The 25,774-nt window shown below is 36.9% G+C and overlaps 1 protein-coding gene across 1 annotated transcript in view; it reads left to right on the top strand.

Moving 5' to 3' along the window:
- The window catches only part of LOC140504842 (olfactory receptor 52E4-like), a 53,803-nt gene that overhangs the window by 25,222 nt on the left and 2,807 nt on the right, over nt 1-25,774 (top strand). The window contains exon 2 of the mRNA XM_072610202.1: nt 21,093-21,151. The gene's annotated coding sequence lies outside the window, so the exon portion shown is untranslated. The remainder of the gene's footprint in view (nt 1-21,092; nt 21,152-25,774) is intronic.

Here is a 25,774-nt window from a genome sequence, read left to right as displayed (position 1 = left end):
TGGCGGAGTGAAAGCAACGACTCACCTAAGCTCCTGGAAAAACTCCTCTGGATATATCTGGGGGGAGAGTCTGACCAGACTTTGGAGGTGTAAAATCCAGTGGGTGACAGACTTTGACGGATTTGGAGCCCAGGCTGGACCGGAGGGTCCACGGGAGGGATCTGTTCCGCGGGGGTAAGACCCCGGCGCACAGCGCAGCGCGGTCAGCGCGGCAGGGCGGAGGGGACCAGAGGAGCCCGAGAGTGGTGGGCAAGACCAGCGGAGCAGGAGATAAGCCAGGCCGAGCCGGTGAGAGCCGCTGAGTGCCAGACATCAGCGCAGCAGTCCTTGAAATCTTCAGCCTGAAGACGGACTTCGGTGGGTCACTACTTGAACTTCCAGGAACTGGGATGGCAGAGTGATCAGTAAGTGCTCTCTCCTCCCCCCTGATGACCCTGAGGGAACCATAAAATTCTTCCCCAGATTAATCCTGGATCAGCGGGAACAGAAGAAGGGGGCGGGTGGTCTCATAACACCAGAGGCTGGAAAAGTGGCAAAGGGGGATTCTTCCTACTGTGGTGGAGGCGATCTGGCGGGACAGACGACCCAGGGCAGAGAAAATTCGTACTGAGACCCAGGCAAGCCTCAGAGCCAGGAGACGAGCCCCAGGAGGGGCGGGAACACGCGTTAGCTTCTAGGCGTGCCGCAGCCCTCCAGGGGAAAGGGGAAGACAATACGGAAGCTGGGATTACCATCCCCTCACCTTGCCTTTGCCTCAAGTCAGCTGAGGAGATAGCCTGAGACCAGACCACACCTCCCACACACCTAACAAGCTAACTCCAGGGTTGATCTGGGAAACAAAAAACAAAAGCCTGCTTTTAGCCTAGACACACATCAGCTCAACTTAAAGATCTGTGCCTTCTGACTGAAAGAACCAAAAGTTACAACACGCAGCCAACATCATGAATCGGAAAAAGCAGACGAAAAGTGAAAAAACCATAGAATCTTTCTATGGGGATAAGGACCAAAACACAAACACCAAAGAGGTTAGAGCTGAGACTGTACTTCCATCTGAAACCTCAGATGGGACTATGAATTTCTCGCAAGCACAACTAGATTACCTGGAACGTCTGAAGAAGGATATAAAAGAAAAACTGGCCAATGATTTTAAAACTATAAAAAAAGAATTCACTGATGAGAACATCACCCTGAAAAAGAAAATTGAAGAAATGGAAAAGGAAGTTCAAAAATTAACTAGAGAGAATAATTCCCTAAAAGGAAGAGCTAATCAAATGGAAAAGGAAACCCAAAACCTAATTGGGAAAATTGATCAGATGGAAAAGGAAACCCAAAACCTAACTGGGAAAATTGGTCGAATGGAAAAAGAAGTACAAAAATTAAATGGAGAAAATAGCTCCTTAAAGGGAAAAATTGGTCAGATGGAAAAGGAGATGGAAAAGCTAACTGAAGAAAACACTACGATGAAGATTAGAATTGGGCAAGTAGAAACTAATGACTCAACGAGGCAACAAGAATCAGTCAAACAAAATCTAAAGAATGAAAAGATAGAAGAAAATGTAAAATATTTAATTGGAAAAACAACTGACCTGGAAAACAGATCCAGGAGAGAAAATCTAAGAATTATTGGCCTGCCAGAAACCCATGATGAAGAAAAGAGTCTGGACAATATCTTCCAGGAAATCATCAAGGAAAACTGTCCAGAAGTACTAGACTCAGAAGGCAAAATAGTCATCGAAAGAATCCACCGTTCCCCTCCCGAAAGGGATCCCAAACTCAAAACCCCAAGAAATATAGTTGCCAAATTCCAGAGCTATCAAGTGAAGGAGAAAATACTACAAGCAGCCAGAAAGAAACAATTCAAATATCAAGGACACACAGTCAGGATCACACAGGACCTTGCAGCTTCTACATTAAAAGATCGAAAGAATTGGAACCCAATATTCCGTAAGGCAAAGGAGTTGGGACTTCAACCAAGGATCAACTACCCAGCAAAGTTCAGCATAACATTTCAGGCAAGGAGAAAGTCATTCAACGAAATAAGGGATTTCCAGAGCTTCCTGACCAAAACACCAGAACTCAATAGACAATTTGATCTTCAAATGCAGGTCTCCAGAGAATCATAAAAAGGTAAACAGAGGGAAAAAAACAAAAACAAAAACTTGCTACTCAATTAGGGCAAACTGTTTACCTCCCTATAAGGGAAGATGATACCTGTTAATCTTGAGAACTGTGCAGCTATTATGATAAAAGGGATATATGTAGAGGGAACGGGCATAAAGTAAATGATGTCATGTCAAAAATATGATTTAAGTATGAGAAGGGAATGTAATAGGAGGTGTGGAAAGGGGGAAGCAGAAAATGGCAAATTATATCACAGGAAGAAGTACAAAACTATAGTAGAGGGAAGGAGGGGAGGGAGATGAGCATTGTTTGAGAGGTACTCTCATCTGATTTGTTCAAAGGAGGGAACAATAATCTTAAGTAGATAAGCCTAACTAGCTCTATAGGTAGTAGGAGGGGAAGGGGGAAGAAAGGGGAGGGTGGCTAAAAGGGAGGAAAGAAGCAATAAGAGTAAAGGGAACTAAAAGGGAGGGGGGTCAAAAGAAGGAGGGGAAGGCTGCAGGAGGAGGGGGAGAAAAGTGAATACTATTGAGGAGGGGAAGGGAGACGGGAGAGCTAAAAGCACAAATGGTGGGAAAGAGGTTGGAGGGAAATACACAGATTGTAATCATAACTGTGAATGTGAATGGAATGAACTCTCCCATAAAACGGAGATGGATAGCAGAATGGATTAAAAGCCATAATCCAACAATATGCTGCCTACAAGAAACACATTTGAAACGGGGGGATACACATAGGATAAAGGTCAAAGGATGGAGCAGAATATATTGTGCTTCAGCTCATGTAAGAAAGGCAGGAGTAGCAATCCTAATCTCAGACAAAGCAAAAGCAGAAATAGATCTAATCAAAAGGGATAAGGATGGAAACTATATCCTGCTAAAAGGCACCATAGACAATGAAGCAATATCATTACTAAACATGTATGCTCCAAGTGGTATAGCATCCAGATTCTTAGAGGAGAGGTTGGGGGAGTTGAAGGAAGAAATTGATAGCAAAACTATACTAGTGGGGGACCTCAACATCCCCCTCTCTGAACTCGATAAATCCAACCTCAAAATAAACAAGAAAGAGGTTAAGGAGGTAAATAAAACTCTGGATAAGGTAGATATGATAGATCTTTGGAGAAAATTAAATGGGAATAGAAAGGAATATACTTTTTTCTCAGCGGTACATGGAACATTTACAAAAATTGACCATGTACTAGGACATAAAAATCTCACAATCCAGTGCAGAAAGGTAGAGATAATCAATGCATCCTTTTCAGATCACAACGCATTAAAAATTACATGTAATAAAAGGCCATGGAAAGAGAAACCAAAAATCAATTGGAAACTAAATAATCTAATTCTAAAGAAGGGTTGGGTTAAAGAAGAAATCATAGAAACAATCAACAATTTCATTCGAGAGAATGACAATAGTGAGACAACATACCAAAACTTATGGGATACGGCAAAAGCAGTTATTAGGGGAAGTTTTATATCTCTGAATGCTTACATAAATAAAATAGAGAAAGAGGAGATCAATGACTTAGGCTTGCAGTTGAAAAAGCTAGAAAAAGAACAAATTGAAAATCCCCAAGTAAATACCAAATTAGAAATACTGAAAACCAAAGGAGAGATTAATAAAATTGAAATTAAGAAAACTATTGAATTAATAAATAAAACCAATAGTTGGTTTTATGAAAAAACTAATAAAATTGATAAACTTTTGGTCAATCTGATTAAAAAAAAGAAAGAAGAAAACCAAATTACTAATATTAAAAATGAAAGGGGTGAACTCACCTCCAATGAGGAGGAAATTAAAACAATAATTAGAAACTACTTTGCCCAACTTTATGCCCACAAATTCGATAATCTAAATGAGATGGATGAATATTTTAAAAAATACAAATTGCCCAGATTAACAGAAGAGGAAGTTGATTACTTAAACAACCCCATCTCAGAAAAAGAAATTGAACAAGCCATCAATGAACTCCCTAGGAAAAAATCTCCAGGGCCAGATGGATTCACAAGTGAATTCTATCAAACATTTAAAGAACAGTTAATTCCAATACTACATACACTATTCTTGAAAATTGGGGAAGAAGGAGTCCTCCCAAATTCTTTCTATGATACAAATATGGTTTTGATACCCAAACCAGGAAGAGACAAAACAGAGAAAGAAAATTATAGACCAATTTCCCTAATGAATATAGATGCAAAAATTTTAAATAAGATTCTAGCAAAACGAATACAGCATCTTATCACGAGATTAATACATTATGATCAGGTAGGATTCATACCAGGACTACAGGGCTGGTTCAATATTAGGAAAACTATTAGCATTATTGATCACATCAACAACAAAGCTAACAAAAACCACATGATTATCTCAATAGATGCAGAAAAAGCTTTTGACAAAATACAACATCCATTCCTACTAAAAACATTGGAGAATGTAGGAATAAAGGGAACTTTCCATAAAATAATAAGCAGTATCTATCTAAAACCTTCAGCAAGCATTATATGCAATGGGGATAAGCTAGATGCATTCCCAATAAGATCAGGGGTGAAACAAGGTTGTCCATTATCACCACTATTATTTAATATGGTACTAGAAATGTTAGCTGTAGCAATTAGACAAGATAAAGATATCCAAGGAATTAAAATAGCCAAAGAAGAAACTAAGTTATCACTCTTTGCAGATGATATGATGATTTACCTAGAGAATCCCAGAGATTCAAGTAAAAAATTACTAGAATTAATAAACAACTTTGGCAAAGTTGCAGGGTACAAAATAAACCCACACAAATCTTCTGCATTCCTATATATTAGCAACAAAGTCCAACAGCAAGAGATAGAAAGAGAAATCCCATTTAAAGTTACGGTAGACAGTATAAAATACTTAGGAGTCTACCTGCCAAAACAAACCCAGGGATTATATGAACACAATTACAAGACACTTTTTGCACAAATAAAGTCAGATTTAAGTAAGTGGAAAAACATTAGTTGCTCATGGGTAGGCCGGGCTAATATAATAAAAATGACAATTCTACCCAAATTAATATACTTATTTAGTGCCATACCAATTAAACTATCAGACAATTACTTTCTAGAGCTGGACAAAATAATATCAAAATTCATTTGGAAAAACAAAAGGTCCAGAATATCAAAGGGACTAATGAAAAGAAATGCTTGGGAAGGTGGCCTAGCGCTACCAGACCTCAAACTGTACTATAAAGCAGCAATTGTCAAAACCACTTGGTATTGGCTAAGAAACAGAGAGGTAGACAAGTGGAATAGACTTGGCACTCAAGATGCAGTAGGCAAGGAATATAGCAACCTTCTGTTTGATAAACCCAAGGACCCCAGCTTCTGGGATAAGAACTCATTGTTTGACAAAAATTGCTGGGAAAACTGGATAACAGTGTGGCGGAAATTAGGCATAGACCCATACCTGACAACATACACAAGAATACAGTCCAAATGGGTACATGATTTAGGTATAAAGATTGATACCATGAATAAACTGGAGAAGCAAGGAATAGTGTATTTATCAGATCTATGGAGAAGGGAAGAATTCTTTACTAAAGGAGAGATAGAATGCATTATGAAATGCAAAATGGATAACTTTGATTACATTAAACTGAGAAGTTTTTGCACAACCAAACCCAATGCAACCAAAATCCGGAGGGATGTAGTAAATTGGGAAAGAATTTTTACAGCTAAGCTCGGGGATAAAGGCCTCATTTCTAGAATATATAGAGAACTGATCCAAATGTACAATCATACAAGTCATTCCCCAATTGATAAATGGTCAAAGGATATGAACAGGCAATTTTCAGAGGAAGAAATTAAAGCTATCTATAATCATATGAAAAAATCCTCTAAATCACTATTGGTTAGAGAGATGCAAATCAAAACAACTCTGAGGTACCACATCACACCTATAAGATTGGCAAACATGACAGAACAAGAAAATGATAAATGCTGGAGAGGATGTGGGAAAGTTGGAACACTAATTCATTGTTGGTGGAGCTGCGAGCGCATCCAACCATTCTGGAGAGCAATTTGGAACTATGCCCAAAGGGCTACAAAAATGTGCATACCCTTTGACCCAGCAATATCGCTACTAGGACTATATCCCCAAGAGATCGTAAAAATGGGAAAGGGTCCCACATGTACAAAAATATTTATAGCAGCACTCTATGTAGTTGCCAAAAACTGGAAGTCAAGGGGATGTCCATCAATTGGGGAATGGCTGAATAAATTATGGTATATGAATGTAATGGAGTACTATTGTGCCATAAGAAATGATGAACAAGAAGACTTCAGAGAGGCCTGGAAGGACTTATATGACCTGATGCTGAGTGAAAGGAGCAGAACCAGGAGAACTTTATGCACAGCAACAACCACAGTGTGTGAGAGTTTTTTTCTGGTAGACTTAGATTTTTGTAATAACACAAGAACTTCTTACCAAAAAAAAAAAAAAAATCCCAATGGAGGATCTCAAGGCAAAATGCCTGCCACACTCAGAGAGAGAAATATGGAAGTCACTCACATATTGCAGCAGATCATGTTTGTGTATGTGTATGTGTTTGTGTATCATGTTCTGATTTGTTATACGATTTCTTTCATTTATCTTAGTCTGACTACATAGCATGACTATAGTGAAAATATACTCAATAGGAAAGTATATGTAGAATCTATACAGAATTGTATGCAGTCGTGGGGAGGGAGGGGGGGAGTGGGGGGTAGGTGGGGGGGATAAAATCACAATTGTATGGCAGTGACTGTTAAACATTACAAAATAAAAAAAAAAAAAAGAGCTGAAGACTTTTGGTTCACCTCATTAAATTTTCAGCCATCAGGACTGATTTTCACTTGTCAAAGAAGGCCCTCTTTTAGAAGAGATTTATGGAATTTCAGGGTCTTCCTTTGCAACTTTGATTGCTGAAAGAACCCACTGACCATCAATGTAGTGATTGCTGGCTAGCCAGTCAAGAAATTGATTATTAGTTACCTAAAAACGTCTGTCAGGTTTTTCACTTGTCAAAACATTTTATTACTTGCATATAGCTATTGCTTTGTGTATGCCTTTGTTATATAGGCTAAACAAGCAAATAGAGGTAAATTTGCATTGTATAATAATAATGTTATGTAGAAGTCTGCAGAATGATCCATTTATATAAAGTGAGAACACTGTACACAGAATTAGCATGGATTCAAATTGTCATCTATTCTTTAAAACATTATAAGACATAAGAGCAGACAGTTGTATCCTTTGTTTTTCCATTACCAGATTTATTCTCTGCAAGAGTCATACCATAAAACAAATATTTATTCCAGATGAAAAAAAAGGAAAGATTTTAAAAACCAGCAAAATTCATCGGTTCATTTTAAACATTTGTAAACTATGTAATGTCTCACATCTGTGGCCCTCCAACCTTTGCAAAAGAATAAGGTTGGGATGGCCTCTCATCTCTCTTCTTCAAAATATCCTTGTTATTTGTCATTTTGCAACATTCAGTTTTATGGTTTTGCCATTATTCTTCTCATATGTTTTCTTGTCAAATAAAATTGAATCAATACCCCTAATCAGTCATTGAAATGCTCCCAAAGAAGTTGAAGATAGAGGGAATATATTCTTATGCCTAAAAAATGTCTACATTTTTTAAATGTAGCCTTTTTAAAGGGTATCCAAATACTAAAGAAAAAAAATAAGTGACTTGTCATGAGAGAACTAGATAAGAATAACATACCAAAGTCATATTCTGTTTCTGTCACCATTTTTATTAGTCTACTTCAGTTCTATGTATGTTTCATGCCAGTGCCATTGCTGTCAGTGTTGGCAATGTCCTAAACATGGATATCAGCATTGTCAATGGTATTGTGGCACTGTTATAAATGTGATCACTATCGCTGGCATTGGTATTGCTATAGTTTCAGTGTGATTTTCACAAAAGGCATCAGCATCATCACTGACATCATTATCATTAGTGACAGCATCAGAATGATTACTATATACCAACTTTGTACGTCATCATCATCATCATTACTGGCAGCATTACTGGAGTTATTCTCTTTATCCTCATTGCTGTTTCTTTTATCATTACTTTTTTCAAATAGATTACTACCATCCGCATTTTTGCCTTCACTATTGTTATCAGTCCTACGTCCAACACCATTGCAGGTAACATCATGGTTCTCATTATCAATATTGCTATCATGATCACTGAAACTTTTGGCATCATCGTCATCATTATTGTGGTCATCACTGTCACTATCAGTGTTATTTTCCTCACTGTCTTGGTCGTAAACATCGTCATCAACTTTGGTGTTGTCAATATGGCTATCAATGTCATTGTAATTATCATTACGTCTATTAACAGCTTCATCACTGATTTCACCACCATTGTAATTGCTCTTGTCTTCACTTTCATCATCTTCAACAGCCTGGGATGCAGGTGGGAAAGTGGAATATACAAAAGAATCTTCCAACTCGTCAAGTTGACCTTGAATAATATGGGCTTGGAAAGGAAACTGAATGAATTCTTCATCAGAACTATATTCATATGAACTGCTATCAGTGTCGCTTGATGACATGGCAAAATCTTGTAACAGAAGGAAGCCTGAAGGTATTGCTTCCTTGTCTTTAGTTTGGCTTCTTGATTTACCCTTTCTGTGTGCTTTTTCCTTTTTCTCTACCATTTCCAAAACGTGTTCACTTCTTTTCACAGATTCTCTAGGTATTATCTCAAACAGAGCTTCCAGCTTCCAGGTTGGGAAAGTGTAAACAACTACTTTGAGTTCCTTTTTTCCAAAAGCTGGACTGTGTAAGGGAAAAAAATATAGAGTGGATAATTTTAGGAGAAAGTAAAGACAAATGTTCTCAAAATTTTATTAAAACTGTGGAAAATATTTTGTAAAGGAACTAAATGCAATTGTCATTACTTTTGAATTACTTCCAAATTCTTTATTCATTAAAAAAAACTTTCATTATATTTTACTTCTGTAAAATACTTTAAATATTTTTTTAAAATATTTTTAAGTAATTCAGAGAGAGGTCAACATGAAAAATGTTGGAGAAAATGTTTTACTTTCCCCTAAAAGCCTCCAAAAGCCAGTTAGCAGTAGAGGATGCCCAGCTTTGTGGAAGGCTTCCTTATGTATGAATTCACTTAAACCAGTAATGGAAGCAGTGTAGTACATCAGAAAAGAGCTTTGGGGACAGAAGTGGATTTGAAACTAGTTCTGCCATTTAGTATGTGGACTTGAGCAATTCATCTCTCTGTGTACCTCTCATTTCCTTAGTATTCAAGTGTCTCTAAATGTTTTTGATCTCTTTAGAATTCCCATTCTATGATTTTCTTTTGATCTTTAGAGTCAGTATCACAGCAAAGCTTGTGCTTATAAGTTAAAATGATCCCTTGTACACATATGGAACTTTGCCACCTGTGTTTCCCAGTGTCCTAGCTCAAGTTACTTGATCTCAAGTGTCTGGATCTTCCCAAGTGAGAAAGGAAGTCCCAGGAAGCCAAGGTGACCTTCATGGCCTCTAGACTGCAACACTGGAAGAAGATATCACATTTGTGATGGGGAAAAGCCTTCTTCTTAGTTACAAGGAATGGTAAAGAAATGTGGGGAGTCTTTGATAACTGAATGAGCAGAGAGTGCCAGCTCAGTTCAAGGACATTAGAAGTTCAAGTACATTCAGAACCTAATCCTTTCGGTCTGAATGCCTTGCCCCTTGTCCTATTGCAGGTCATGCCTTGTTGATGCCAGTCTTTGGCTTTCTCTCACTTAGGTTCCCAGCTTTGCTCCTGTGTTTGTATTGATAAATGAAGCTGGAGAAAAATCACAAACTCAATTTACTGGATCTATTATCACTTGGTGTTACATAATCTCAATTTGGCCCTTGTTTCAAAAAGGCAATCCATTTTAAATCTCCCTAATTGATTTACTTTCCCTCTGGTCACAGTGGCAATTACAAACATTTTTATTCACTTTCAAGCCTTCCGGTAGTACCCCTTATCTCTATCCCATCAGTTGAGGATTTTATCTCATATTTAACTGAAAAAAACAAAACCATTGGACAGGTCTGTCTTGTCATCTTCTATCAGTTAGCTTTCTCCCTGCCCCCATTATCTCTATCACCTGGTTTTCTTCTTGCTAAGGGAAATCCTTCTGCTTGCATCTTTGATGTCAAGACGACTCCCCTTCTATAGTTGACTGTCCATTCTATTATCTCCAAACTCTTTAATCTTCAGATTCTGTCTAATAGCTTTCTGTATTCTACCTGTAAACCAACTTATGAATTCCCCATCCTTAAAACAAACAACAACAACAAAAAAAAAACAACCTTACCTGATGCTCTGAAGATTGTTTTCCCCTAACTCTGCTTTGACTTGTCTCACTGGTCTTTCTTAGTCATCTTGCCTGATTACTGACCCATGTCCCCTGAATTTAGCAACATGCCTGGCTCAGGGTGGGGAACCTTTGGCCTTGAGGCCTCATGTGGACTTCTAAGTCCTCAAGTGCAATCTGTTGACTGAATTCAAATTTCAGAGAGCAAATCCTCTTAATAAAAAGTTTGTTCTGTTAAATTTGGATTCAGTCAAATGACCTTCACATTGACCCAGAAGGTCATACATGGCCTCAAGGCCAGAAGATTCCCCACCCCTGGCCTAGCCCACAGTAAATGCTTAATAAATATTTATTAACTGCCTACTAAGTACACAGGTAAGTCCTACTAAGGAAAGCAATCAGTCTTGGATCACTCTAATATCTTTTGATTTCTAGCTTAGGACCTCTCCAAGAATTTAACTGTAACCATTCTCCCTAGCCAAGATAGTCCACACCAACATAACCAAGGATCAAAAAGAAGATCCTATTCCCTTTCTGAATGGGCCTGATCTAAATGGTATCATTGAGCTGATATCACAATATTCTTATTATCAGTCTCTGGATATTTGATATTCTGAGTAAAGATATTGCAGTTATTAAAATTCCTATTTCACAGATAGGAAAACTGAGTTTTAAAAACTTGGCCAGGGTCATGTAACTATGACCATGTCATAAGGACTGATGTAAACCCTAAATCCCTACTGGCTCTAAATCTTTTCAAATAGTCAGTTCTCCATTTTGTTAGATCTGCAAGGAAAAGGTAATTTTCTCAAGGAAAAAAAAATAGTTACCTGGGATGTACAGCTAGGAAGCTTCTCAGTCAGAAATAAAGCAGCTACTAGAATCTAGACTCTGAGCAGAGACTTCTCAAATTGAACCAACACTGGCCTTTTATGTCCCTTTTCCTCTCAAGGTTATCCTCCCCTTTTTTATTTACATAAATGAAGGTATGAATTCCAACCTGTTGTGAATGGTGAAGCAGAAAAATCCTTTTGTTCTGTCACCAATCCTACCTCTCAATTCTTGATTACCCTCCCAGCTCTCTACTTACCACCTCATTTAATTACCAATTACCTCTGAAAACATCTTGAGTATCTCATACCTCAGAAACAATGATGGATGAATTAATCACACCAGTCCCCTAAGCACCCACTAAGTGTAAAGTACTTAGACAAAGAAAGGTTTCAAATCTTTGCAGTGAAGAGAACAATTTTTTTTTTTTTTGGCCCAATGATGGCACATGTTACTGAAAGGCTCCAGGTGTCTGAGTAAGACAATCAAGGTCCACTTTTACTGATATTTATACTAGACAATTATTATCTAGTATGAGGGAGTCAAAACCTGCTCAGGAGCTCTAGGCCCTGGGGCAGGGAAGTCAAATGGGCCATGCACAGCCAGTAGGGCATCAACCAACTAACTGCTGGAGGGAACCAACAGATGGACAAAACAAAAGATATCAATAAAAATTTAGTTTAGAAAAAGACAATTTTATAAATATGTTCTTTATCATTTGGAGAGGTCAACAGTTGTTATACAATGCTGAAACACAAATTACAGGTAAGAAAGAGGAAGCAAACACTATACATTTCTTTTTATGCAAAAGGGGAAATCAAGGAGGGGGCATCTGAAGAGAGAATACAGTTAATTGGTCTCAAAATTTGAACAAAATTATGTGGCAAATGTCACTGGGAAAAGGAATGAAATAATTATTATTAATTTGGGATTACTTTAACTTTTGAAGCATTAAGAAAACCTGTCATATTTTCATTCTATTTTGCTTTTGTAACACTTCTCCCAAAGCCCTTTGTTTTGTGACTCTTTATTGGTGGAGGTGAATGCCCCCCCCCCCCCATATATCTGTTTTGGGGGAAAGTTGAGTGAGGCTGGCAAAATCAAAGATACCTTCAGATTTTATTGGAGTAGTTTTTGAAGCTTTGAGTCAATTCAGGAAATTCTGGCTTTCAGCTTCAAGTGGGAAGATGGATGAGGTCAACCTCTCTTCAAGCTGCTGAATGAAAACACTCTGAGAAGATAAGAAGAACTGATAAGGCATCTAGGTAGCTCAAAGAATGGAGCAATGCACCTTGTCAGGACAATCTGAGTGCAAATTCATTCAGACACTTACTAGCTAAGTCACCCTGGGAGATTCACTTAATCCTGTTTGTCTTAGTTTTCTCATTTGTAAAAAGAGCTGGAGAAGGAAATGTAAAACCACTTTAGTATCTTTGCCAAGTGCAATATTGCTACCATTACACTATACAAGGATATCTAGTATAGTGATACTAGAAATCTGGGGGAACATCTCCTTTGCACTCTCCTTCTTGGCTGAGCTGAGTTATCTCACTGCCAGTGGGAAGAGATCCTCCACTTTGTATTGTTTAGTTTCTATATTCTCCAATGTATACCTTCACTAATTTCTGTTTGGCCACTAATTTGGAAAAATGGGTTTTCTTGATTAAGTGCTATGTGTGCCCATTGTGGTAGCTGGTGGCAAAGAGGTAAAGACTTGGATATCAAGTTTGGAGTCCTTCCTTTCCTTCCCTTAATGAGATAGACATCAGAAGTAAGATGGAACCTTTGCATCCCCAGCACTTTACTCACTGCCTAATACATAGTTGAGTGCTTAATAGATGCTTCTTGACTGACTGCCTTCCTATTGAGTACAGATGCAGGTCCAGCCAAGGAAAGCTATTGTTGCTGAATCACTCCATTGCTTTTGGAATGCTGGCTTAGGACCTTTCCAAGAATTCAAGTACATCCCATCTCCTTAGCCAACACAGTTCAGACCAATATATCACTGAATCAGAATTAGGACACTACTGTCCTTCTGAGATGGTCTGATCTAACTTAAATATTAGGCCAACATCAAGACTTATTTACAAATAATAACATACGTGTAATTTACAGATGACCAAACTGAAATTTAGACAAAAGAAGAAACAACCTTGGTCATGAAATTTTGACCAGGTCACAGGCTCTGATGCAAACACCCTATCTCTAGTGACACCAAGTGCCCTCAGCAGAGCAACTCCCTCCCAGATCTGCAAGAAAAGGATATTTCCCCAGGAAGAAACCTACCTTTGATATCCTGTTAGTTGTTACAGTGAGGAACACAGCTCCAGCTGAGGTCTAGGCTCTGAGCAGTGATTTCTCAAACTGAGCCATTATTGGGTGTTTATAAACTGTCCCCTGATGTCTCCACCCCTTTTCTATTCACTGAAGGTGTGAATCCTCATAATGAGTGGTAGAGTAGAAAAATTCCTTGATTCCTTTTCACTCAGGACCACTCCTCTGTGGTTAACTACAATTCCAGTCTAACACCTCATTTAATTATATTGAATTGTGAAACTATTGCTGAATCTATCAGTGTTCACTCCTCAGAAACAATGAAGAGGGAGTTTCCTAATGGTAGCAGTATTCTTATCATTTACTAAGTGTAAAGTACTTAGTAAGGGTAGTAGGTACTTAGTAAGTAGTTAAGTATTAAGTAACAAGGTAGCTAGTTGGTCTTACAGTTTAGGAAAACTATCTTTATGAGTTCAAATCTGGATTGAGATACTTACTAGCCATGTGACCCTAAGCAAGTCACTTAATTCTGTTTGACGTATTTATATGTATATATATATATAAAATGAGCTTGAGAAGCTTTTCCAAGAAAACCCCAAATTGTGTCAGGGAGAGTTGAATATAACTGAAAAATGACTAAAATTGACTAAAAATAACTAAAATGACTAAACAACAAAAATACTTAAAGTGAGACTCAAGCTTTTTCTGAGCTTTTGACCAAATGATCCCACAGCCAGACTCATTAAAGGATCTCAATCTCTGGGTAGGCCAACACAGGTCCAAGCTTCACTTTTTCTGGTCTTTGGACTAGACAACTGCCATCTACTAGGAGGGAGTCAAGACTTCCAGAGAAAGAACTATGGATTTGGAATGTGAATTGAAGCATACTATTTCCACCTTTTTCTGTTTTTTATTTTCTTGTGGTTTTCCTTTGTTGTTCTCTGGATGTAGATAGCATTTTCCATCATGTGTCTACTCACTGGGTCACCTACCTGTCCTGAATGACTGGGTGACAATATGGTAATCATTAAGGAATGAATTCAGTACATTCTCATTATCCCTAAGTGTTCATCCTCCCACTGAATCCTCCCTGGATACCAGGCAGCAGAGGGAAGCTTTAAAAAAAAGTGGAGGATAAGACAGGGTGGCAGAGAGGTGAGTTTGGAGGGGAATTTTGGAAAGGACTAAGAGAAAACAATGGCTTTGGAATTATAGGAGTTTGTTGGGAGAAGCAAGGCTTCTTTCTATCCCAGAGAGGCTAGAACATTCTCTTTTTTCCTCTGCAGATATAGGAAGGGCAACCAACGTGGAGTTCTGAGGGACGCCTAGCTTCCACAGCAAAGCTAAAGCTGGATGATTTTCATCATCATGAAATAGGATGGGTGTCTTGTTGCATAGGAAACAGAGGAGAATTAGATTTAGAAAGGAATGTGAATTAATCAAATTGTTTCACTGCAGCCACTGCATTTGTAGACCCCACCAATGTGCATACGCTGGCTTGTGTCCTCAGTGCCCATATCCTTGCAGATGAATCCATACTACAAGTCACTACAATGACTGGGTACAAATCCAAGCCATATGCTGCATTTAGATGTCTGTCAGAGGGAATGACCAAGCTATAGTTGGGATGTTTACAAAATAATCAGAGACTGGGAGTGACAGTCTGACCAGCCCCAGACAATTCATTGGTGCTTACTTGTAGCTTCTGGGGGGTGGGGGGGAGGGGTGGAGGGATGGGAGAGGAAGGAGGGAAAGAAATTAAAATGCAAAAAATTCACAGCAGAAAACAAAAGAAAACTTACAAGGAAGAAGAGATGGACATTTATTGCTAGATATTTTGAATACTCTCTTACATTCTGCTGTGCACATGGCAATGCTTTTGTTTTCTTTTCATATTTTGTGTTCATATTTTATTATTTAAGTTTATAATTTGTTTTTTCTTTTCTTATTGTGTATTTGTTTCAGTATTTAATTTTAAAATAAATTAATAAAACTGAAAACTAAAAAGCAATGAAAATTCTACATTAATCTAGCAATCTCAGACCTTTATATCCACTTATCATTTACTGGGCCCAAGGCCTTATCATCCATTCATTAATTAGAGAGACAGTCTAGAACTCATGCAACAACAGTTTTACGCTTATCATATATAAATTCTATATGAATTGATGTGGCAAATAAGGAAAAGACTCAGGTTTTGAAATGAGCAATTTCAACTTGTGATACCTCCTCTTTCACCAGGAAAGCTAATCTGCTCATTTATTTTGCTGAGAAAAAAAAAATTGATTAAATACTTCCTTTAATCTAAGTTTTTTCCCTAGTTATCCTCAAGGAGAGATGCTATTACATTTGTTCCTGACACTTGTTTTCACAATTTTCATCTTCCCCTTATTTCTTCACTTCCTAGCAAGGACTGTGACCACCTTCTACCCTGCTTGAAAATATCTTCTATTTTATGAAAGTAGATGAACTTTCATCTTGACCTCATTCTTGTGCAATAGCACAAACAAAATTTCCAGATGTCTGGACCAGAAATTCTTCTGAGGCTAAGCAGAGAATACAGATTTTCTCAATTTGTGCTCTGAAGGAAACCTCACCAGTCCTGAGATACTTCAGGACTCAGAAACTAGTCTAATTACACCTGAGGAAATTAAAGCTCAGACAATGATTTCATGTTTAGAGCTGCTCCTAGCAGTATCATCCAAGACCTTTCCCTATTGGTTATTTTTCTCATAAAGTCTCCCTAAGAATAATGTTATTTTCTAAATTACTTCCTGGGGTGGGGCATGCCAGAAATATTCATAGACCTGAATTTTCTCGAAGAGAATTTAGAGCATTTTTAAACGATAGCAACAAATGAGTTATACAGGCTTGTTTCAGGGTTAAGAAACCTGCTTCTGTAGATGAATGATTAATGAAACAACTTTTTCAGATTTCTGAAGAAAAGATTGCCGAAGTGTATATAATTATTTTAAGCCTTGGAATATATCCTGGACAAGAAGACATCAACCTCCAGGAATCCAAAGATATAGCATTCCTTTTTCTATATGAAGAATTTTGACTCCACACAGAATAATGAGGAAACTTTCATGGATAGGACTAAGATGTACAGATAGACACAGAATTAAATCCTAGGACCAAGAACTGTGACTATCTTCTCTCCACATTCTGACAACAAAAAGGAAGTGTTTGGATTTGCATTGTTTCTAAGAAAGTAATAATGTTATAAACAAAATGTCAATGACTGTCAAAGATGTTGTAGATATTTTTTGATCTTAGATTGAATGAGGTGATTGCTGAAGATCCAAATTTGTAATCATATATTCTATAGTTTTTAACAGCAACCCCAGATTAACCTTGAAAAAGACCTTAACCAAATCAAATTCCCCTTAACTATTCTAATATGCACCAAAAATGCTAGTCCTTTCTCCTTGCTAAAGCAGGATCATTTTGCTATTATTCTGTAGAAGACAGTGTTGACTACCTTTCTGCAAACTATGTTTTACAGTCAGGGCTACTTGTATAGTTCAAACATTGAACTGCTATCAAAATAAAAACTCATCACAATGAAGATATTTTGGAATTGTAAGAATTTAGTGTATTTATGGCTTCTGTTGGGGAAAATATGACAAAGATTGAAGATCTTCATAATTTTAGCTATCGATGGGACCAATGGACATTCTACCAGCTTCTTTCTTTTTGGCATTTCAGGATTAGAGGATTCCCAAATCTGGATATTCATCACTTTCTGCCTGGTGTATTTGTTCACTGTACTGGGAAACTGTGACCTTCTTTTCATTATCAAAACTAACTCCAGTTACCACAAACCCACGTTTCTCTTCCATGCTATCTTTGTCAGACTTGATATTTACCACCTCCATTATGCCCAACATTCTAAGCCTCTTCTGGTTCAATGATAGGGAAATATACTTTGAAGACTGTTTAACTCAGATATTTTTGATTCATGCCCTATCCAATGTGTTATGTGGGATCATCTTGGCCATGGTCTTTAACCATTTTTTTTTTTTGGTGGGCATTTGCAACACACTTAAACACTTGACTATGCTGACCACCAGAGCCTAGGGTTGGTCATTGTCCTTTATGGACTTATGTTGCTTGGTCTTCCCTCTTTCATAATTAGATGAGTTTCCTACTGTAGGAATAAAATCATTCCCCATACTTATTGTGAATTTATGGCACTGATCAAGTTGGCCTGTGCCCCAACCAAAACTGACAGAGCTTGTGGCCTATTTGTTGTCTTTATAACAGTAGGTTTTGACTTCATAATAATTATTTGTTCCTATGTTCTCATTCTCTGTACAATGTTTTGCCTAGCCTCCAGTGATGTCAGATTTAAGACACTAGGCACCTCTGGCTTCCATGTATGGGCCATATGAATTTCTTATATTATTGCTTTCTTGTCTTTTCTCACTCACAGATTTGGATACCATGTTGCTCCTTGTATCCATATATTTGTGGCTATCATTTGTATCCTTGCTCCACCCATGGTGAACTCCATCATCTATAGATTGAAGACAAAACAGATTTGGGAAAGATTCCTCAGCATCTTTTCAGATTTAAAAAGAAAAACCTGAACTGGGAAACAGTGGTTCAAAAACATGGTGGCAGTGCATTAATTTCTGAACCGAGAATATATGTTCAGTCTTTGGAGAAAGAATTTGTAAAAATTATGGGTCAAATCTACCTCAAAACTGTGATACTAAGCCAATAAGCAAATGTTTAAGTCAACTAGCATTTATTAAGTACCTAATATGTACTAGCCACTGTACAAAGCTTTTGGGGATATAAAGAAAGGCAGTAATGATCCCTGCACTAAAAGAGATTGTAATCTAATTCAGGAAACAACATACAAGCAATTATAATAAGCAAGATATATACAGGATTAGTTGAAAATAGTCTTAGTGGGGAGGTACTCTCCATGAGGGAAAAGGATTCATGTAGAATATGGGACCTGGAGCACAAAGTACATTCAAATAACAACATGATAGTGCTGATGATGGCTGGTGGGATCCTAGAAGAGAATATATTTGAAAGAAAGGATTCAAATATATTTATTACCTTCAGTCTATGTTGACTTCATGGAGGTATTTCTCCAAGAGTTCCATGTGCAGACTCCTCTTACATTATTATATAGAGTTAAGAGAGATTTTAGAAGAGATGGAGATTGTACTACCAATCAGACATTCTCCTAACCCTTCAAACTGCCTTCCAAATCCTATCTGGTGGAGTAGATTATGCCAGATGTTGCAGCCTAGCTAGGGAAACAAATATTCATGAAGGGATAAATATGTGGACAGAGATACTTCTCAGGTGACAAGTGGGTTCACAGTGGAATTATCAGAAGTTCAATGATAAAGGGATCCTGAAGAGTTAGGGTGGTAAAGGAAGCCTTTCAGAGAATGGTCATGAGCCAGTCTTTAGAGGTTAGGTAAGTTGAGATTTTGAGAAAGGAGAAAAGAGGCAAAAAGCAAAAGAGAAAAGGATACATCTCCAGTGGTCTGGAAGATACTTCCTACAGAAACAGTCCTAGAAGAACTGAGCAGAATAACTCAAAATGGCTTCGTAAATCACCTCCATCCCTTTTCTGCTCTTGCATATGCACCACTGACTACATGAAAGTAGAATCTTTATAGTGATATCTTTAGGTTGCAGTCTCCTCAAAACATTGTCCTTCCTCTGAAACCATGAGTTTGTCATTCTCAGAATATGAATTTCAATGAGTATAGCATAGTATGAAATTGATTCCTGCAAACTCAGCTCCTCTCTGCTTTGAGGCCTGTTATAAGCCTTGTTCCTAGCCCCAGGGTTACCCCCAAGAAAGAAGTTAATTGATTTGTCCTGGGCACCAGGGTCTGAATGAGGCAAACTTCTTTGTACCCTGCCAAAACTCAAGGTCTAGAATCCTTAGTAAAATTTAGTGCTTGGTACAACTACACAATAATTATCAATGTCTGATACATTGCTCCAGCATTTATATTCTCACTCTTCATTACAACTAGCATTCAGCCACCTGTAATTCCTGCATTCACCTGTGAACATAAGGGTTGATTGGGTTAGTCATTAAGACTAATACCAAATTGCATGGACTTGTGTACTCTCCTTAATACTGCTTTTTACTGATTTGATACTCATCATGACTCCCACTGTCACTCACTACATTGCCAAAGATCCTCAGCATTTTTTATCCAATGACCAGTGTTTCAGCTTTTTCCCTCATCTCACAAAGATAAACCTCCAGCATTCTATATTGCAGTGAAATACATTTTCATGTTGATCATAGCCTGTGAACACCAGATGGTTATCTGCAAACCCTTGAGAGACTCAGTTCACATCATGACCTACACAGTTATCAGGGTTTTTGAGCTGGCCAATGAAGCTATACTCTTCATTTCTATGTTTTCTTCTAGTATAAAAACTGAAAATTGATTTTCATTACATTTAAAGGATTGGTCAAGTTAAATTTAATAATCCTTCTTCTAGTTCCTTCCCCTTGCAAACTTCACCCACCACCCATGCCCCTGAGAAATTTTCCTAAAGATTTTGTACTTGCCTCCAACTTCATAACGCCATCCATTACCTATTCTAGAGAAGCTTGGTTAACCTAAAGATCAAATCTTATCAATTTAAAGTATTATAACTACTCCCATCACCTGAAGACTACTAATTTTCAAACATAACATTAAAGTGGATTTCCTCCTGCAAGACTGCACAAGGCAATTAAATGACTTGCCCATTGTTATATAGTTAGTGTCTGTGGCCAGAGCTGAACCCAAGTTTTCCTGAATCCACCACTAATTCTCTATCCATTGAGCTGCCTTGATGACTTATCTTCAGGAGCACAGGACATGGACTGATAGTCTGGGGCTTTTTCTTTCTTTGTCCTGTTGCTAGCTTTGACTTCTCACAGCTTCTTCTTGCAACTACCCTATCACCAACGGACAACCTTGGTGGCAAATTCATTTACAGAAAAGTTTTCACTTGTCATCCTCACCTCATGTGCCTCTGACCATATATCTTTCCATTAATCTCCCTTTATATATTCCCACCATAACTATTCTGATACAGATTTCCATGACCCCTCATCCAGAAGATTACAACAGCCTCCTAAGTGGTCTCCCTGTACCAAAATATTCTCTTTTATATTTTTTGTACACACAGCAGCCATGCTGATATTCTATAAACATAGATCTGATTATGCTGCTCCTCTGAATAAGCAGATTCAAAGGTTTACTGGCTTTTAGGATATTACATTTAGGATATGGTAAACTCCTCTGTTTGGTATTTTAGGACTTTATAATCTAGTTCAAGCCTATATTTCCAGGCTATCTAAGCATGGCTCCAATAGACCTATTTTAGGCTCCAGTCAAACTTATCTACTTGATGTTTCCCATATATGATATTTCATCTGCTACATTCATGCCTTTGTACAAATTATTATCCATGCATAGAATATTTTTCCCTCTTCACCTACATTTCTTTTTATACCTTGCTCTCTTCTAGGTTGAATTCAAGGAACATATTCCTCATGACATCTTTCCTGATTTCCCAAACTCTCAAAGGTATAGTGCATTTATTTTGTTCATATCCTATTTTTATTTATCTGCATCTCCCCTGAGTTTAGAGGATTTCTTATTTTTATGTATGTATGTTTTGTTTGTATATACACACAAATTTTATTGTTCAGTTATTTCACTCATGTCTGACTCTTTGGAATCCCATTTGGGATTTTTGTGGAAGAAATACTGGAATAATTTGCTACTTTTCCTCTCCGGGTCATTTTATAGATGAGGAAACTGAGGCAAACAGGGTTAAGTGACTTATCCAGAGTCACACAGCTATTAAGTATCTGAGGCTAGATTTTTACTCATGAAGAAGAATCTTGCTGACCCTAGGCAGGTCACTCTGTCCACTGTATCATTTAGTTGCATACATGGAAACCTACATACATGTATGTAGGTATATATATCACTATGTACATACATATCCATCCATACAAATATATATGCCTATATACACACATATATGTATATATTTATGAGTGTGTGTATTATATAGATATTTCTAATGCCTAGGATACCACACTGGACAATCATTTGTTGAATAATAGGTGAACAGATAGGAATCAAAATCATGAAGAATAGGGGTTTTGTATGGAGGGAAGGGGTGTAGCTCAAAAATATTAGAATAATTTCCCATTTTTAATATCATAGACAAGAAAATTTTGTAAAAACTAATGATGTTTTCTATTCAAACAGGATGGTTCATAAAGTAAGCATTTTCAGCACTTTGCAGAAAAGACTGGGACTACCAGACAGAAAGGGAGTTAGAATTGATAATGGGCTTTCATATTTACTAATTTTTATAAGTATCTTTGACTTGATTATAAATATATTTGATCTTCACAAGAATGCTGAGATGCAGATGTTATTGTTGTCCTCATTTTACAGATGAGGAAACTGAAGCAGATAAAGGTTAAGTCACTGGCATAGCCAGTACTTGAGGAGAGATTTACATGAAAGTCTTTCAGAATCCAGTCCCAGGACTTTATCTTCTATACTACCTAAAAGTAAAAGAAAGAGATAGAGTCTGCAAAAGAGGCAGCTTACTTCCACAAAACATAGAAGGGTTTTGGACTAACACAGTTATTTTTTTCAATAATTTTTGAGATAGGCAACTATCATGATAACAATATCAAATCTAAAGACACAAAAGTAGGTTTTATTGATGATACATTAAATGCAATTTCCAGCAGCTACCTAGGAGGTTACATGTCATCTGATGATTAACTCTCACTTGCATTCATAGGACATATTCAGTTCTTGCCATTTCTTTTCCTTCCTCATGATTCACAGTAAAACATCCTACCTACCCTTTTTCTCTGATATCTTTTCATTTCAATCATCATACCAGTTACATGATCTTAAGGATCAAGCGATGAAAAATATTAAACACTTTTTCTAACTTTAAATTCTATATAGACATTACTCATTATTGTATTTTCATTTTATTTTTCTTATTTTTTATTTTTGTTCAATTTCTGATAGAAACTTCCTGGAGAAAATTGCTATTCTAATCATATATGTTATTTGTCATTGTTCATAAAAATCATATTCAGGTGTATAAATTGATTGATTGTCTTGTCAATGAAGTATTTGGATGTAGTTTCAACTTATGTAGTTTTACTTAAAGGATGTTTGTTTATCCTTAAGAGGAGGATCTTAGTCTTATTTCATTGCAGCACACATAGGAATCTTAGCTACTTGACTCTGAGAGTTGTCTTGTATGTTGTTCATTTGTTTGGTTGTTGTTTGTTTGTTTGATTGATTTTATTAAATTTTATTAAATAGAATCCCAAGGACCTCACCTTGCCTGGGGTCTGGGGAGGAAACTCCAATGCTACAAAGAAATCCCAGAGGCCCAGAACAACAGGAACAGAAGAGAATAAAATGTTTTTTCCTGTTGCTGCTACTGGCATTCCCTGAAGATAGTTTCCCCAAGGAAAAATACTTTATTTATATGTGTTATCCATAGCAAAAAGAACTGCAATGATAGTAATAAGTCTTGATCTAAGACAGGGATGGCTATTGCATGGAAAAAAGCCTCAAGTTTCCACAAGTAGAGATGGGAAGAACCAGGGAAGTAATACAAACTTGGAGAATAGGAATATACCTAGCACAGCCATACCACCTTTGGAAGCTGGTCTGGAAAAAATGCTGCTGCCTAAAGCAAGTTAGGGCTGCCTTATTAGTTCTAAATCTCAACAATCTCCTTTGAAGATCTAAGAAGGATGATTAAGACACTGAGATCTTGTCCCTTTTTGTCCTGAATACACAAGGTAACTATTAAAGGTAACTATTGCATTTGTTATCTTTTCCTCAGGTATTACAAGCCTAGATGCTAAGAATGATGGAGCTAAGATAAATTGAGAATATTCTATCCTTTCCCATCCCTTCAAAACTAAATATCCCTTTTTATTTATGTATCCTTCCTGTGGTAAATATTGGGTCCAGTTCAGTGAGGTGGGCTCCAATCTAGCTGAATAGTTTTACCGAGAGAGTTCATGAGTAACTAACTATATGTCTCTTCTAAGCCTGTCTGATTTGCTGCTACTCTTTCTTTGTCTTTTGAGGGAACAGTGATTTAAGAGACCTTGTCAATTTTCTCAAGATCTTTTACTATCAAAGTTTAAATTGAGTTCAGTGCACCCTTGAAAGTCTATGTCAAATCTTCTGTTTCTTCTAATTAGGTCATGGTCAATGTCTGTGGTATACCTTAGAGGCATTCCATCTATATGGCCATTTCCTCCTTTTTGAAATCCCTTTTGTTCCCAATATAAAACAAATTTCTCCAGTAATTATTGAATACATTCATCATGCCCAATCTTGTCATAGGTGATGAAGACAAAAGGGAAAGATGCATTACTGCTTCTATTTACAATAAAGCTATGAAAATGGGACCTGCATGTGAAAGAATCAGCAAACAATTGCCTCCATATGTCAATTTATCAATCCATAAATATTAGGAAACCTGGTAGATAACTACAAAGTACTTCTTAGCTCTCACTCTGGATAATTCGATCAATCATTCTTTGATAGAGGAATAATTTGTATAGCTGGACTCATCATGTATTTGCAAGAGAAATTAATTTGGAATGAAAAGTCCTAGGTTTGAATCTAGGGTATATAAGTCACAATTTCTGTGACCTTGTATAGCTCCCTTCATCTATCTGGTCCCATTTTCCTCACTTTAATAAAGAGGAAGTTGGTAAAGTGCTTCCTAAATTTCTGATTCTCAGATCTATTAAGCAAAAAAAAAAATAGGTGGCATAGAATAATTGTCATTGAATTGGCATGGAAAAAGTAGAAAACTTTCTGGAAAAGGAAAGACAAAGTGATCTTTCAAGAAGGAATACATAGCTGGAGATTATTGGAGAGAACATTCCAAAAGTAGTAGTGAGCATAAGCAGTGCCATTTGGGTGCTTTTACTGTGAATGACTATTTAAAGTGAGGTGAGTGAAAAATATATTGAAACTTGAAATGCTATACTCATTTTGAAAACTGCAAGAAGAAAAAAAAATACATTTAGTCAATGGGATTCACCATCAAAAAGGCATGAGTCTAAACATGATTTATGCCTTATCAGAAAACAGAGAAGAGGCTGAAAGAAATAACCATTGTTCTTTGACTCTGAATCATGTTAAGTAGTTCAATACTTCCAAAGAATGAATAACTAGGATTATTTGTGTGGAACAAATGCCTATACTGTTAGATTGACGTTAAAACTAGTGCTGAATTTTTTTCTTTTCCTTTTTTTATTCTTTGTTTTTAAACATAGATAGTAATATGGGAAGGGAAGAAGGACATGTTCAGAAATGAATGTTAACTGTATAGATACATATAAATACACACATACATACATACATAAATTGTGTGAAAATATATAGAAATACATATATACACATATATAGTATGCATGTACGTATGCATATATGGCACAAGCATTGAAGCAGAGAAACAATACAGTGAATAATGTGTGTACTTAGGGTCAGAAAGTTCTGAAGTTGATTATGAACTATGGTGATGATAAGTCAATCCATGAGGAGAGAGGAAATTTTACCATCCAGATCCTTTTCCTCTCAGAAGATTGAATAAATATAATCTGGGCACCAATTTATAAGACAGAAAATATCTTTCAGAGATAAAAATGTGAATGTCTAATGGATGAGTAAGGTGTTCCAAGGACTGAAACATTACAAAGAAGAAAAAAAAATATGGAATTTATTTCCTTTAGTGTGGTTGAAACAGTGGAAGAATGAAGTTCTTCAGGTATATGGACTGGCACGTCAAAATGAATAGGAGAGAGGCTTCTAATACCTAGAATCAATATTTAAAATGGACCAGACAACCCTGCAAGGATGTAATCTAAGAACCTGGCTGACCAAATTTAAATCATGAAGAAAGTAATTGAACTACTATTAATGAAAATATCATCCAGAAATTTTAGAAGGTGAGAATTTTTAAGAACATATATATGTATATATATGCATATATATACATATATATATATATATAAAATCATATAATGTAAATTTTGGACTTTAATAAGGGCCAGAGCTTGAATTAATCAATCAGAAGAAGAGTCTGGACCTAACAGTCTCTTTGTTCTCTGAAGTAAACTCAGA

This window comes from Notamacropus eugenii, chromosome 5 (genome assembly GCF_028372415.1).
Source record: "Notamacropus eugenii isolate mMacEug1 chromosome 5, mMacEug1.pri_v2, whole genome shotgun sequence".
Lineage (NCBI taxonomy): Eukaryota > Metazoa > Chordata > Mammalia > Diprotodontia > Macropodidae > Notamacropus > Notamacropus eugenii.
This window is presented reverse-complemented; position numbering and strand designations above follow the sequence as displayed.